At 30.7% G+C, this 18,134-nt stretch overlaps 1 protein-coding gene across 1 annotated transcript in view; it reads left to right on the top strand.

Moving 5' to 3' along the window:
• LOC145325751 (uncharacterized) overlaps positions 1–18,134 on the top strand; it is a 58,352-nt gene that overhangs the window by 19,113 nt on the left and 21,105 nt on the right. Inside the window, exon 5 of the mRNA XM_080168690.1 lies at positions 16,607–17,476. The gene's annotated coding sequence lies outside the window, so the exon portion shown is untranslated. The remainder of the gene's footprint in view (positions 1–16,606; positions 17,477–18,134) is intronic.

Genomic DNA, 18,134 nt, shown 5'->3' with positions numbered 1-18,134 from the left:
ATGAACTAACCTATGAAAATTCAAGAAATGATCCTAAAGTTGTTGAGCCAATGAACAAGAATACGTTATCATAAAACTTTAAGGTCTAGTGTAATAAACAGCACAATATCCCCTCCCTCCCTGCTAATGTACCATATATGGGAATTACCTATTACGGACGTTTGGACGTACTTACCCTATAGCTAAAGAGTAGCTTTATCTAATATTACAAAATCTTAATACTTATTTTTGTATTTAAAGGGAAAGGAAATTTTTAATAAGGGAGAAAAAAGGGGAAGGGGGCTTATGTCAAACTTAGTGTTTATTCAAAACCAAAAAAATATGATAATTAGCGAATAGGGAAAAATAGTAATAAAATGTTTTTAAATACAGTTGACCACGAAAACAAAAGATTAAGATAATTGTCAGTGTTTTTTAGTATGGTTTCGAAACCGATTAATATCCGCTGGATTAGAACCGGTTTTCAGTTCTACTAAAAAATCATGAATAGCATGGTATTGCATACATTTTCCCGTGAATATTAAAAAATCATAGACTTAATAATAGTTTTGTTATTCCGAGCCTGGGGTCCCTCGGGGTTAACAAAACTGCGTTTAATCTTAGAATTTTTTTTAACTTTAAAGCCTCAGAAAGCTGTCTATAATACGATGCGGTAAATGATTAAACTATTCTTTCTTCCTTGTAAAAACACCCGTTGAAGCTGTGTTTCTTTATGATAGGGAGGGGGAGGGGGGCGTTGTTAAGTACACGTATTACCGGTTAAAAGGAGGGGTAGGGGGGGGGGTGTAGACGCTACTAATATTATGGTTTCTTTCTTTCTTTCCTTCAAGGATCTAAAGGGATAATACAATGGCCGATAAATTGATGTACATACCAAATTATTAAACACAAAATTACTCCTCCTGTACATTACAATTAGTGGTGAAAACGGTATTATAAAACTTTGGGGACTAGTGTAAAAATCAGTTCAATGTCCCCTCCCTCCCTGAATCCCTTCCTCTTCCTTTCATAGTTTTCTACCTTTGCTGGAGTACTCACACAAAACAGTCAATAATTTTTAAAAAAATAGCGAATTTAGTTTAAGTATAGTATTACTAGGTCATTTATATTATTTGATACTAGCTGATGTGCCCCCGGCATCTAGGGAATCCATGGGGATGGGAAGAAAACTAGCCTTAAACCATACCGAGACTTATTATTTATAAAAAATAAACCATCTCAGGACATACTACAGCCAGTGCCTTCGCTATAGACCTAAAAACATTGTATAATAGGACTTAAAACTATGATATTTTATTCGTGATTATTAATGGGGGAAGAAACGGTTGCAGTTCAAATCAACTGCCATTGTTCTATCCTTCCCTAGAAGATCCAGGGATATGCTAATGGACATTATTTTGTCTACTTTCAAAGAATTGGCATTTTTAAAGGGTTGAAGATTGAGTAAATTGACAGATTTTTATAATGTTAAAAAAAATTTTAAGGTTTGGTAATTTAATAATTGCTACATCATAAAAACAACTTTGTATTTGATAACTAACAGCCAAGCCAAACGAGTGCGAGAGAGAAAGAGAGGGAGGAAGAGAGGGAGATTAAGGGATCTTTTTTATATTTAAAACCTTAGTATAATATTAGTCATCATAAGTGAGTGTTTTATGATTATTTAAAGGTGCCTTGTTATAGTTATTTTTCTTAGGTTATTATCCTATATTATTTATATAGTGATATTTTTTTTACATAAAAAAACTAATTTGAATCACATTTCTTTTTATAGGTATAAAAAGTTCGTACATTTTAACTTCTTAGGATAATATTGAATTCTATTTATAAAAAACAATTTAAGTTTTTAAATTTTTAAGTATAAAAAAGAGATCTAAGAAATTCATACTGATTAATATCCGCTGGATTAGACTCAGCTATACTGAAAAATCATATATAGTATCGTATTACAGTCAATTTTCCACGAATATTAAGATAAAAATCCTAAATTAATACCTGTTTTGTTAATCCGGGCATATTCCTCTTGGGACTAACAAAACTGATTATAATTTTTTAATTTTTCATTTTAATATCTGTGGAAATATGTATAGGTATAATACGATGCGAAATATTACAGTCTAATAATATTTTCTTATTACAACCTTTCCCCCTTTTCTTTCGCATTTATTACCCTTAAAAAGCTTTTCAATTTTATGAACACAAGAATAACATATAAATGAACGTACATACATAGTTTATTTTAGAGTAAAGCTAAACTGACGTATCTGCAGAGCTTAATAAAATGAGCGTGTATTTCAGGGATTTAAAGGGGATAAGACTATGAATGATTAAAAAAGATACATCCCAAATTACTAATGTAGATTATTGGTTGCAAAGTTTGTACACTCCTTTTTTGTAACCAGCTAATCAAACTTCAATAAAAGAACCCAAAGTTTTTTAGATAACGTGGATATAATACTTTGAGTACCAGTGAAATTTACTGTCCAATGTTCCCTCCCTCCTTGGTGCTCCCATTGTAGAAAAGCTTCTCTATTAAAAACCAGAAATACACACAAGCATTACATAAATCAAAGCGATTAAAATCGCTGAATTTAATTTTTAGTTACCCCCTCCATCCTTGGTTGTATGTGCAGTGCATGTATTTTTACTTTTTGAAGGACATATAGTATTCTAGTTGGATACATTGGGCTGTTGATTACACTAGTCCACAAAGTATAATAATACCTAATGTTTTCTTAATTGTTGGATTAACATTTTTGGGAACTTGATGTATCGGCCATTGTCTTATCCCATTAAATCCCTGCGTTGTAGGTTGTATGTATGTACTATGTTTATTTTGTTACTGTGTCGAAACACAAGGACAAAAATGTGCATAAGTAGCGCAATAATAAGAAGTTAACATTTTTAGAAGGATCTTCCAGGATTTTTAGTTATTTATTTTAAGTAAGCTTTAAATAGTGTTATTCCATTTTTCTGCATCCACCCATGCGAATAGAGGGCCCCAAGTTTTTATGATTTAAATTATGTATAACAAACTTTTACATCAGACTGTAATTTGTGATGGGTAAAATTTTGAGTTAAATTAATTTATCTTCGTGTTATTTATTCCTGATTTCTTAACAAATCTTTCATTGTTTCACTACTGTAAATTGTTTTTAAGAAATACCATGTTTTTATTAATATAGAGGGAATAACGTTAATTTTTATGTACATAGCACAATTTTAAGTTAAAATTTCTTTAGTTTAAACAGTAAATGAAATCAATTTTATGTTTCTCCTATTCTATCATACTTTTTAAGGGTTTTAAAAAATATATAAAATGTAAAAGCTTAGTCCTTAAATTGAATATATAATTTTTTCCTAAAATATTTTTCCTTTGTCTAGAAAAATTATTCCATTCCAGTACAAGATTTTTTAACCTTTGAGAAGCGAAACTCTTGTAGTAAGGCAAGGTATGATAGTCTGTATGTCTGTTTGTTTGCAGCGAAGGATCTCGCTACCTGCTGAACCGATCGGGTTCTCCTTTACAGGGTAGCTTCTCATTATAACTATTTTCTTGGGGGGTGGGACACCCCTAACCCCCCTAAAAAAGGAAAAATACCCCCCCAAAATTTTTTTTCTTTCTTTTTAAAACTAAAATTAAAATAGTGGGGTGGACTACCCCCCCCCCCCCAAAAAAAAAAAATTGGTTTTATCAAACCTCTAGGGGCTAAGCCGCTAGTACTTTATATAATACTAGATACTTCACCCATAGACATTAGGGGAGGGCGTTGGAATAGCCGTAAACCACTTAAGGAACTATGTAATTCAACCCATAAATTTAGAATTCAATCGTTATGGCTTTTTTGTCTTTCTTTAACTACTTATCTGATTGAGTTCTCCATTTTATGGAAGTTTCCTATTGTACCCTATATGGTTTTAGGCTATTTGCCTACTTTTCCTTACTCCTTCGAATGGAGCGCAGCTGCTATAGGATTATATTTCCTTATTAGTTGGAAAGATTTTAATAGCATTATGATATCTTTAATCTTTATGTTTTCTTTTTATTTCAAATCATATTTGTTTCAAATGCTCTGCCACTTATGGGCTTGATTGTCCGTGTTTAAACTCTTTTTTAAAGATAAATTTGAACACAAAGAGTATTGTTTGTCTACCTTTATAGGCCTATATTATGACAGGGATTGGATAATTGACGCAAAATTAATCTTGTCTCAGCTTTAATGTGAGTAAAAATATGCCTTGCAAATATTGCAATGGAGAGACTTTTCAACCACTAATTGATATAGGCGGGTTAATTTTGTTTATCACTATTTACTCTGTACATCAATTTATCGGCAATTGTTTTATCCCTTTAGATCCCTGATAATTTTATGTATCTAGGCTTAGACGACTCAAAAATTAAAAACTGACCTATTACTTTTGTTGAATAGGTACTTTTAAAGCAAAGATTATATAAATTTTTGTCCCTTCTTTTGTCAAGTTTATACTGTTATTAATCATTATTAAATTAAGTTCCCTAACTTAAGAATGCACTAACAAAACCTTGGGGACTAGCATAATTAACAGTCCAATAACCCTTCCATCCTTATACATATTAAACTTTAGCCGTGCAAATGCAGATTTATTAAATAAAATAGCATATCCTTTTTTGCCAATTGATCGATAATGATATGTCTTTCAGTGAGGGAGGGGTCAATGCTAGTAAAAATAATTTTCTTTTCCCTATATTTTATAATCTTATTCAGATTATCAAACACAAGAATTGTAGGAAAACGGATTTTTCCTCCATTGTCCTAACCCTGAAATCTTGCAGGGAATGGGGGGGGGGGACATTGGCCTGTTTATTACACTAGTTCCCAAAGTTTTATCATAACGTTTTGGGGACTATAATTAAATTTTGATTGGTTGGTTCATTATGTTGAGTGTGCAAACATTTTAACCATTAATTGAAGGGGTAATTTTTGATCATTTTTGATGTACATCAATTTATCGGCCATTGTCTTATCCCTTTAGATCCCTAAAAAATTTTACTCCCACACTTAAACTATTTGTAATACAGATAAGGATTTAAAACCCCCATTAAAAATGCACTTTTTGCGCGGGGCAAGAATTGAAATTATGAAAAGGATAAGTATGTCTTTTCCAGTATGGCTTCGAGCGAAACCGATTAATATCCACTGGATTAGAACCGCCATACTGTGAAATAATGTATTGCATCTTATTACAGAAAATTTTCCACGAATATTGAAATTTTATCTGCTATTGCCCTTTACCCCCCTCTGTTTAGCATCAAATTATATTTTAAAAGTCAAATTTTTATGTGTTTCCTCCTTTATTAGTAGCGAAGCTATTTTAAATAACTGTCAGTTTGTAATGTTATAGCCTGGAAGAATTTTTGTGAATTTTTCGGCTGCTATTAAGATAGACTGCTGAAGAAACTTTTCGCCAAAGAGAGTTTTTTTTATACAGCTTTTTCCGTCGGTCTGTCAATCACTTATGCTACAAAAAGTATTGTATATGTATTTTTAAAAATTCTTTTTCGGTTATTTTTCATTTTGTTTGGCCATTGAATATCATAAGGTATATACTCGATTATTCACTTGGTTTGTTTGTCCATTCCATGGTTTTTTTGTGCTTCGCTACATATGGATGTTGTCAACCCCCTTGTTTTAGATAAAGCATAATAAAACGCCACCTGCCATAATTAAAAACAGTTGTTTTTTGTCTTTTTTTACAATAATTTTTATATAGGAAATGTATCCTGCCCTTTGTTATGGAATCATTTAAATTTTTACTAATAAAAGGGATAGTTGAAGTTTTTGTATTACAATAAATCAATTTGGCACCACCAAAGTAGTCATCATGCTGTTTTTGTGAAATCAGGACAGCCATTTATGTTGCATTTTAACAAAAAATATGATTTTCAAGTCTTAATATTTTTATAACTACCTGGTAGAAAATTTGAATTTTTTCATATATTTGTCCAATAGATGTAGTTTAAACGATTGAACTGAAAAAATAGGCAGTTTAAATGCACTTTGTGCAACTACCCCTTTAATATAAGATTTGACTTAACACAACTATAGAAATAATGTATCATTACAAATGATAATTTTAAAAGAATTCCAGAACACTTACATAATCATTCTGTTTTAAGATATTTTGTTTTCAAAAATGATTTAAATTTTACCAAAAAAAAAACCCTGAAATATTCGACTTCTTATTATTTCGCAGTAAACAAATTAATCTTTTCTAATGTGTATCCTTTAAAGTAGTAAGGTTTTCGGCCTGTTCGTTTCTTTTCAATATATTTATTGCTATTCTACAAAAAAAATTTAGCACAAAAACTCGTAAACTACCTAACACTTATGTAAAAAATGTTATTTCGTCTTTTTACGATGGTCGGACAAATAAACTAATTGAAAAGCGACGACGCTATAAAAAATGACGCTTTTTTGTAAAAACAATGTGATCTAAAATTACGCCTTACTTATATTTCAATTGTTAGAAAACACTTTTTTTGTGTATACGCAATTTTATGTTTTACGCATCAAATCTATACATTTTTATCCGATAATTTCCCCATTACACCAGAAGTTAAGAATAACAAGGATGACAATATCCATAAAAGCGATAGCCAATAAAACATAGAAGTACAAACGAACATTAATAATATTATGAGATATAACTAGAAGCTTGAAATCGACAGGACAATTCTAACGAGCCTTAATAAACAAACGGACAAACTATGATTATAGAAAATCTCCGTTTTTTTTAATGTAAAAATTCATTATGTAAACTCAAGTAGTTTTATATTAATGAAATTAAATCATTGATTTTAGAAGGTTTTAGTCTATTTTCAAGAGAGTGCAGTGTCCTAAGTTATATTTCTTTGAACACATATCTCAAATGCATGATAATTTTTTTGCGCTTATCTTTTTTAGCGGGAAAATGAAAAAGCAAATACGACGCGTTTGACATTTCATAGAGGTAATGCACTCACACACATACACACACACACACACACACACACACACACACACACACACACACACACACATACATACATACATACACATACTTACACATACATACACACCTAAAAACACACAGAGGACATTGACTTTAATTTTATGCCTTTCTTTGGATAATGTAGGGTTAAGGGAGTTTGTGGCAGTTATTGTCTTTAAATCATTCAAACTAATATTTTATTAGGTAGCTTTTTATGATAAATTAAGAGTTATTTTTTATTTAGGTAGGTATGATTTTAAAATATTTCAACTTGTAAAACATGTTAAACATAGAGCACATATGATCGATATTTAAAGTCAAATATTTTACTACTAATAAATTACTACTGTATTAAAGGATGGGTTCCTGAAAAGTAGAACTTAATCGGTTGAGCGATTAAAGAGATCTTAACAGACAGACAGACAGTTTAATAGAAAAAACGGTTGTGCCCCTAGAAGCATCAAGGGGAAGGTGAGGGTATTTCGACCCTTAACTTTTAAGATTTTGAAAAGGAAAAGAAAAAGGGCTATTTCTGTTTGGCAGGTTAAGGTACCCTTATTCAAAATAGTTACAAACCTTCCCTGAAAACGAGAACAGTTTTGGTCCATGGTTAGGCGAGATCTAAGGCTTCAAATGGACAAACATATTATTTCTATCACTATATAAGAATCCATTATCTTTTCATTTAGCCATGAGTCTAAAAATACATTTAAATTTTCCTGGATTTTCATGTTTTAACTATTCTCTGAATTGCAACATTATTTGCAGTCTACGCGTAATTTGCATATATTTATAGGTACACATTCTCAACAATTGTAAGGAATAAAACATCCTCAAAAAATATATTTTTCATTTTGTATTACCATTGCATGGGAGGAAGAGGATATTCGACAGTAAATTGTTCTAATTTGTTGGCTTGAAGAAATTATGGATTTTTAGGTATTAAATCTTAATTTGTTGGTTCAAACTAACACTTATTAATCTTAAGGGGTAATTTTGTAAATCATAATTGGTTGAGTAACGGTACGTCATCGATTTTCTTATCCCTTAAGATCCCTGTTCAAATACTCAATTTGATATTAGTCTTTTAAGTATGGCTTCACAACCGATTAATATCCGCAGGATTAAATACTGTTTCCGAGCCATACTCAAAATCATGTATAACATCGTATTACAGACATTTTTCCGCAAATATTAAAATTAAAAGATTAAAACCAGTCTTGTTAGTCCGTGCCTTCGGTCCCCCGGGTTTAACAAACATGGTTTTAATCTTTTAATTTTTCATTTTGATATCTGCGGAAAGCTGTCTATAATACGATGCAGTGAAAGCTACTCCGTTATTACTAATATTATATATTTTTGGAACTTTTGTCACATTTTCTGAATTAGAGTACAAATGCATTTTTGTGCTTTTCTAAAAACTTGTCTTTATGTGTTGATTAAAAGTGATTGCCCCTTTGTCTGAAATAATAATGGATATATTATTAAATGGATGTTGCACCATATTTTATATACTTTGATAAAGTGATATTTTCAGCTGGCTAAAAAAACTTTTCCACCCCCTTTATACCATCCCCTCCCATCCTACTGGATGAAAGAACTGGCCAATAAAAAAGGTCCATATTAGCTCGCTAATTTGACCATAAATTTTCCCCTGTCAATATATCCACGTATATCCTAGATCCATTGAAATACTTAAGAATATTAGTCGAAATATGTCTAATTTTATTCATGTTATGTTTGTGTAAAATAAAGTTCAACTAGAAATTTAAATATCCAATTATACCAGAGAGGGTTAGACTGTAGATTATATACGTCCCCAAAGTTTTAAAAACTCTATAGCTCGTTATTTGGCTTAAAAATTTTGGTACTTTTATTGAATATTGGTTTGGTTTAAGTGTCCACACTTTTCCATTAGTAGAGGTTTATTTTGTTTATCAATCTTGGGGATGTTAATCAGTTTATTAATCACTAGAGCGGCTACGCCCTCTAGAGGCCTCTAGGGGCACTTGAGGAGGGGAGAGTGGAATTTGATAACCCAATTTCTTATTTCAGATTTTAAAAGAAAAGTTTAAAAAAATTGTTTTGGGAGGGGCAATTAGTTAATTTTTTTTGGGGGGGGGGGATTTTTCATTTTTTTTGGGGGGTTGGGGGTGTCGCACCCCCCAAGAAAATAGTTATAAACCTTTCCGGGACCTATGAGAAGCTACCCTGTTAAGAAGAACCCGATCGTTTCAGTGGTTAGCGAGATCCTTCGGTACAAACAAACACACAGACATCCTGTTACTTTAGTATAAGGATTGTCTTAACCCTTAAATTCCCTGTAAACTAACGAGAGGCTCTACTCACGTTTAATGCTTTATTTTGATTTCTTTTCATATGCTAGGCATCAAAATATTAACCTAGGAAGGGAGGGAACATTGGACTGTAAATTAAACTTGTACCTAACGGTTTGAAAAGTTAGTTGACCCAATAATTTGGGTACTTTTATTGAATTTTGATTGGTTGATTCAAGCTTTTCAACTCTGAATAATAGACTACATTAGGGCTAATTTTGTTTTATCATCATTGTGGATAAAAAATATCAATTTATCGTCCATTGTCTAATCCTTCAAGATGCCTGATATTATTAACCCCATTCCTTTATTGCACTTTCCACAGCATAATATTAATTTATCATTTCTTTGTTTCGGTTATTTGTAAATAATAACAAGAACAATTATGTTTATAAGTAGCGCAGCAATAACAAGCCCAAAATAATCCTTATATTAAAGTAATAGGATGTCTGTATCTGTACTAAAGGATCTCGCTAACCGCTGAACCTATATGGTTCTCATTTAAAATTTAGCCTCTCATATGTTCTGGGAAAGTTATAACTATTTTGGGGGAGGTTATTAAAATTTCTCCAAAGAGAAAACACCCCTAAAAGAAATTGTCCTTCGCCCTTAAAAAGGATTTTTTTTATCGAATTGAAAATTCGCGGTGGGTCGACTTCCCGACATCAAACCTCCTTAAGTGATTTTTTTGTATTATTATTGGCAGATAATGTCAATTAATCTCTAAAATTGACCTTCATTAAACTGGATAGATATTATTACTTTTAGTATTTTAGGAGTGACGTATAGACGTACGACGTTCAAATCGTAGCTTAAGAGTTGCTGCAATTTTATTACATCACTATACTAAAGTAGTAATATCAAATGTTTCTAGGTCAATTCCAAGAATCTTAAGGAAAAAGACAAAGATTGATATACAACACCAATGATGATAAACAAAACTATCCCTTCTGTAGATTAAATTATTTAGTGAAAAATTTAGACGCTTCTAGTTTCGAACCAACCCATTACAATTATAGTTATCTATTGCATCGTATTATAGATAGTTTTACCGCGGATATTAAAATGAAAAATTAAGGAATGAAACCAGTTTTTTCACCCCCGAAGTTTAACAAAACTAGTAGGTATTTATCTTATTATTTTTATTTTGATATAAGTGGTAAAGTGTCTGTAATACGATGCTATACATGATTTTTCTTCATGGCTGAGAACCAGTTCTAATCGATTTTAAAGTCATACTGTAAAAATAGCAAGTAACTAATATTTTTAAATTACATACCTATCTATTGAAATCAAATTTATAGCGTTATATTGTAAAAAAAAAATACATTTTATTTGAGATACTCATTGCTTTGGTATCTATTAATTCCTGGACTAATAAAAACGCATTTCTTCTGCAGTAAAGGAATTTTGTTTTTCTGTTTATTTGCTGCATTTAATATATATATATATATATATTTATGTTCATTTGATTTATTACTTATTTATTTATTTGCATTTCTTTGTCTCTAAGTTTCATACTTGTTTATAGAAAGCAATTCTTTTGATGTTTAGGTACGCTTTGCTTTGTTAGATCGGTCAAATCTTAAAAATAGCTTAAAACCTGCTTAGTATATTTACAGAAAATTTCTTGGAATTTTAGATTTTTATTTTTGATCGATTACGGTTTGCTTTGTTAGATTGGTAGACTCAAATCTTGTATAATAGCCTAAATCCTGCCCAGGATCTATAAAAACAAGGATGACAACATCCATAAAAGCGAAGCTCTGAAACGAAAGGACAAACGAACATTACCACTTGTATAGTGTCAGAACTGAATAATCAGAATATAAATGTAAAAAAGTCGAATGAAACAAAATTGTAAGTAAATCGGCTGAAAAACTGCTTAAATACAGGATATTGTTTAAGAACATACATTCATTTTTAGGACTTTATTATAGAGATGCTTCGCTTATAAAAATGTACTTTGTTGTCCTAGGAATCAGTATCCAAAAATTTAGACCAATCGGATAATTTTATCACATAAAAATTTTATGTGCTATCCGTTACGTACGGACGGACGGACCGACCCTAATTATAGAAAAGCTTCGCTTTTAATCAGGGACAAGGGAAGTTCTTTCTGATCAACAATTCTATTAAAATCACGCAACTAATTCACGAAACCTTTAAAAGTTTTGAATGTTTGGGATGATTCAACTATTATAAAAAAGGGTTTATAGTAAAGTAGATAAGGGTTTAAATTCGCTAAATCTCATCACTAAACCTCACTATTAGATAAGAAATTAGCAGACCGTTTTTCAAAACAAACAAAAGAATTCTTACCAAACAATTCAAAAGTAGGGAGATTAAAAAAATATTTTTAATTACTTCGTAAAATTTAAATCTTTAATTTTTTTTCTTTTCCATAATATTTGTAACTGATTAAAGACAAAAAACAAAATATTTTAATAAATTTTTACTTTGATGCATTTTCAAACACTTTTATTAACCCCTTAAAGCAAGTTAAGACAAAAGTTTCATATTGATTCAATGATTAAAATACATCTTACTTTAAAGCTCAAAAATAAAATTCATTGTTCATTACTTATTAAAACAAGGATGACAACATTCATAAGCGAAGCGCTGAAATTGAAGGACAAACATACATTAACTCTAGTAGAGTGTCAGAACTGAATAAACTGAATATTAATGCATATGTCTACAAAATTGTGAGTAAATTTGTTGCAAAACTGAATAAATACATGTTACTGTTTAAGGACATAATGACGTTTTTAGGACTTTATTATAGAGATGCTTCGCTTATAACACTTTACCTTGTTGTAATAGGAATCAGTATTCAAAAAATCTGATGACTAGGATAATTTTAACATACAAAAATTTGTTGTAAAAAAAGTAAAAAATAAGCCTGTTTTAAATGAACGAATGAACTTTCTGGTAACGATTATAGAGTTGCTGCGCTTTCTAAGTGGTACCTAACAGCTATAGGAATTAGCATGTAAAGTTTGAATTGATAGGACAATTCTAACCTTTTTAAATTAACGGAAACAGCTAACTGTAATGGAAAGACGTACGGACTTACGGACCGACCATAATTATAGAAAAGCTTCGCTTTTAAAAAATAAATAAACATAAAATACTAAATTCTATTTGACGAACACCTTAATAACAAATAAGCATAAAAATATATATATATTGGTGCCTTACCACAAAGTTGCCTAATAAGCACTGATCCCCCTCCTTATTAAGATTATATCTTTTGGTTTCCTTAATGCTATACCAAAAGGACCCCCGCCCCTTTGATCGTTTACAATTTGTTTTAAGTTAATGGTGGGGAAAGGGGGGATTCTGTGCTCTACAAGGCACTTTGGGGAAAATTACCCATTTTTAAATTCTGTAATAAGTTTGTAAATTGTTAATATTCGAGAAGATTAGTTGTTTTTATGTTCAATATTGCAGGACATGATAAATCATTTTATGATTTCAGGGAAGCTCCTTATTTACATTTCCTATTTCGACACTTCCCTCCAAATTGTTTCACAATTAGAGGCAAGATGTTGTCAAGAAATACCAAATTAAACCACAACATATATTATAAAATTTAGGATTTGGAAAAGAATAGTTATGTAGTTCAGAATTTCATTGATAGGTGTCGTAAAAACTTTTTTTATGTAAAATTTTTTGATGAAATAAATATCTAAACAATCTTAAATATTTTTGAAAATAATACAGCTATCCACTCTTTGGGATTTTCAATAAATTTTATTCACTATTAAACATATAATTTACGAGTAGTCTATGATTTAGATAAAATATATAAAATATGTAATAGTTATTTATCATATTTTCGTAATATTGTGAATGCTAGAAAGAATATTAAAATTATTTCAACAATTTTGGTCATGTGATCAAAATTTGAATTTTCCTTCTACTATTGCCCCCTCTGGGGGCGAAGTAGGTGGAAATTTAAATTTTTGTCACTTGACCTTAATATTGGTGAAATAATTTTAAATGACCTTTCTTGTATAAGCAATATTAGTAAAATACGATACTTGGTTTTGTCTCATTCTCTATCTTTTTCTTAAATTCAAAAAAGTCTATCAAAAAATTTACATCATCTAAGGGTGAACAATAAATATTTCTGTCTATTTTTCTCTATATTTCTTCCCCCTCCCCCCTCCCTCACTTTTCTGTCTATTTCCTTCTCTCTCTCCTCCTCTTTTGTACGTTCATTTATACAATAGAGATAACCTAGAGACAGCACAAGGGAATTTTGTTTACATTATGTATCAGCTATAAATTGTTGAATATCTTAGGTTAAAGCTTTCCTTGGGTGAAATATTTGAAGAAAATATTTCTTCCATCATATAATGTGAAGCGTATGACACAACATATAATAAGTTAGTTATAAATAATTTAATTTCTTATAATAAAGTTATCTTTCTAAAAATTATATCATTGCAAAATTTAGTTGCAAATAATGCTGCCTATAGGGCTGTATTTCATATACAACAAAAAGTGAACAAAGGTTTCTTTTTAAGAAAAAAATGGGGTCAGATTGACCATCTATGTCTAATGTTTATACCCACATCAAATATTAAATTATAACAATGTACAGTAGAGTGGATCAATTTTGGACATTGAATTTGTAATCAACATCTACAGTTTAAACGTCATATAAGAAACCTAAATATAAAAAATTGATTTTGTCCTTGAGGGGAAATGGGGGGAAGGTGTTTCCATGCATTAAAAATTTTAGAAGTTTATTCTGGAGGTGCAACTTTTTTTCTTTCAAAGTATTGCTTTATGCATTTTTTTGAATTTGTCTTGTTGATTTATATAAGAATATCAAATTGGTTTTTAAAAATATTCATCCAAGCATGAAAAATCTTAAATTAAATGTAAAATCTCTTGGTTTTTAAATTTATTCATGGATTTTTCTTGCTAGGATCAATAGTTTTAAAAACAGATTTTTTATTCTTATTCTACTCTTCAAGACAAAATTGGGAAGGTGCATAAAGCTATACTTTGAAAGAAAAATAATTGCCCCCCCCCCCAAAAAAAAAAAAAAAATTCTCCCCACAAGTGTCTTTCTAAAAGTTTACTTGCATCAGCGAGCCTCCCCATTATTCAAAATATTTTCTTTTCATTTTTTGGTCTCTTATATGATGTTCAGACAGAAAGTGTATGTAGCACATTTAAAATTAGAAAATCATTGAAAATCAAGCCACTCTAATGTACAGCATTTATTTCTTCAATTCCACAGTACAAAATTATTCCTGTATTTTAATTTAACATATCATATAGGAAAAAATATTCTTGTATTTAAAATTAAAAATCATGTTGGAATTTTTTTTACAATTTTTAAATTTTTTAATAATGTACAGCAAATTATTTCCTTTTTATCTCATGTTTTGAAATTTATAAGATAGTTAGAATAAATTACAGAAATAATGATTTAAAGAAGAGAGCGTCAGGAGGGGGGTCGAGGGGGGTTTCCCCCCTCAGGAGAGGGGGGGTTGAGGGGGGTCTCCCCCCTCAGAAAAAGCTTGGGCTTAAATCTTCAACAAATAAAGAAAACAAAATTATTTTAAAAATTTCTTTTTTATGTTAAATATTATTATTTTTGTGACAATTGATTTTGAATGACAAAAAATGTTGAAATAAATATTACCCACTGTATGAAATGTTAAATTAGAAATCAATAATGATGTTGGAAAATTTATTCTCATTTTATACTCTGAAAAAAGGAATTGACAAAACATAATAATTTTTATTCCAAACTTTTAAAACAGCATGCCTATTTCTTATTGGTTGACACTTGAATTAAAATAAAATAATGAATATTATTTCAAGACCAGAAATAAATTTGAAATAAATAATTTTCTTTCCCCCATATTTTTTATTCCAAAATGCCAAGAATTAATTTTAAAATAAAATAATTTTCTTTCCAATATTTTTGTTCCTTTTTCTTATTGGACGTCATTTTGTGTCCAATGAGAGACTAGTGTTTAAATATTTTAAAGCTTATTACAGCATTTATTTTGAATATGATAATAGCAACATTCTCACATTAAATGTGATAAAAAGCATTATTCAACTCGTTCATCTCAAAACTGAACATGGAACTAATCTCTGACTATCATTTTTGCATGGCTTGAAACTAATAAAATAATGCTTGAGATTCTTATCAAATTCTGCCAAAAGTTGCATAATCTCATCATCTAGTTTTAACTGGAAATCTATGAAATCAGCTCTAAAGCATTGTTTGCCAGAATAGCCTTCCCTTGTCCCTGCTTTTAATAAATATATCTTCTTTTCTTAGGGAGATAGGGGACAATGGACGGAAAATTACACTGTTATTCAATGATTTGCAAACACGAGCTTTTATTCGAATGCTTAAAAACTTTAGGTACTTTAAAAATATCTTGATTGGTTGATAGAAACTAGCAGTTTTAAACTTTTCAACCAATAATTCAAATCTACATAAGGGGTAATTGTGGTTGTACATCAATTTAAAATCCATTGTCTTATCCATTTGGGTCCCTAAATTTTCTCTAAAATATCCAAAAATCAGATCATTGAACTCCCAAAATGTCCACTCTGTTACAAAGAGCAAAAAATTAGGCCTTGGTGAAAAAAAATTCTGGAAGTTTTTGCCTTTTCCTCTAAGTGACACTGTCATGCATGATTATTCTTAACTCAATATCCGATTAAATCCAGAAAGTCAATATATGTATGTATAGAAAACAGTTAAAAATATTTACTTTTTATGTATTACTTGTGGCTACGCCTCTAGAGGGCAGAGGCCTTTATGGGAATTTGAGGTGGGGGGGGGGGGGGGGCGGGGGTAGCTTAGAAATTCTACCTCGACCCTTTTATTTATACCTTGTCTAGAAAGAAAAAGAAAATAAAATCGGGGGGGGGGGAAGAGTCATATTTTTTTTGGGGGGGGGGGGGTAACCTCTCCAAAAACTGTTAAACCTTCCCAGGACGTATAAGAAGCTACATTGTAAATGAGAACCATATCGGTTCAGCGGTTAGTGAGATCCCTCGGTACAGACACACGAGAGATTTTACAGTTGTTGGTTATACCGATATCTGATTGTATGGATAAAACGAACAGTAAAACCTTTAAAAGTAAATGATTTGTAAAGGGAAAAAATATCCTAACATTTAAATAAATCTATTTGTAAAAAATATTTCATTTATTTTTTATTGTTATTATTTTGATAAAATTAATAATAAATTCTCTTTTTCAGATAGATTTGGGTCAAACTAAGTCTTTGTTTCAATTTCTCAATACAAAGAAATTAAAACAGAATCATACCTGGAGCCTTCCCCTTCTCCAGACAGGCGGACAAAAACCCGCGAGAAAAAGTTCTTAAAAGTACTCCTAACATATTTCATAAAGAAGATACCTATCAAAAAAACAAGTGAAAAATAGTGAAATATTTAAAACATTCTTCTGTGAATTGAAAATGAACAAGAAATAAATTCTTGCTCGAGTATTAATCAGCTTAATTAGTAATAGTTAACAAGCCTAAATAATACTTTTCTTTACAGTGAAGTTTTTTTTTAAAACTAAATAAGTGTCTGTAATATGATGTGTATGTAAAATGAAGCCCCACGGTGGTGGTGTCTAAAGAGACAAAAAAGCCGGCGTAAAAATGCATTGGGAGGGGTTGCCTCCTCCCCCCCTGCTACTGCCCACTCAGGCCTGAATAAAAACATATCCCCCCCACCCCCGGCCCCTTCTTCCAGCGTTTTTTTTGTACCATCGGCCTCCGAAGTCTTACAAACAAACATTTATCATACAGACAAACATTTTTTTTACGCCCAGGACATTTGGGTGGTGTTAAAAAACAGGTGAAATAAAGTGGGGTAGCTACATACCTACCCATAAAGTTCAAGAAAGAAAGAAGAGAGAGAGAAAGGACATAACCCCGAAACCTACGCTCTTGAGAAGAAGAAAAAAACGGTCTTTGTCCGTCTGAACTGAACATAAAACCTTTTTCTTTTTAAAGACAGTTATCTATCTCGGTGCGTTACACGCATTAGTTATAAAGTGAATTTCAACGCATAAACAAGATCTTGTGATAAAGCAGAAAATAATTCTTTTTTCTACACAGGTATAATATAACATAGTAAGTATAAGACATAGTTTTTTTTCTGTAAATGATTAAAATTACGCAATTTAATGTGCAGCAGCCTGATGTAAAAGTGACCGTGTACTATGATAGATAGATAGCTTAAAATGGAAAAGGGTTATATTTTGTAAAAAATAAATAGTGAAACAGTAATACCTACCTAACCAAGATTTATAAGTTAACATCAATTGTAAAGTGATTAAATCAGGAATAACAAATAAAAAGAACTTCAATATGACAGAAAAACTATTTTGCTAACAACTATTAAGTAATACAATAGGTACAGGTTTAAAAATTTTCAGCATAAAACTTGCAATATATACCTAATACTTCTATTACTAGATTATATGCTATGCCCCTAAAGGCTTTTAGAGGTACTTGAGTTAGGGGGGAAGTCACCATCCACCCCAATTTTCAATTTTTCTTAGGAGGTTGGAGGTACCCTTCCAAAAATAGTTCTAAACCTTTCCAGAACCTATAATAATTTACATTGTAAAGCGGTTTTTGAGATCCTTCTGTACACATACAAACAGACATCCTGTTATTTTTATACAAGAATTGACTAAAGAATCTACTACCTATTTATTTTTAAGAAAATATTTTCTTGTCCTTGCATATTTTTATGTGTGTTTTCGCTTCA

The sequence above is a fragment of the Acartia tonsa genome, chromosome 8 (assembly GCF_053477335.1).
Source record: "Acartia tonsa isolate MP-2025a chromosome 8, ASM5347733v1, whole genome shotgun sequence".
Classification (NCBI taxonomy): Eukaryota; Metazoa; Arthropoda; class Copepoda; order Calanoida; family Acartiidae; genus Acartia; species Acartia tonsa.
Note: the sequence above shows the minus strand (reverse complement) of the source record. Positions and strands in the feature narration are given on the sequence as shown.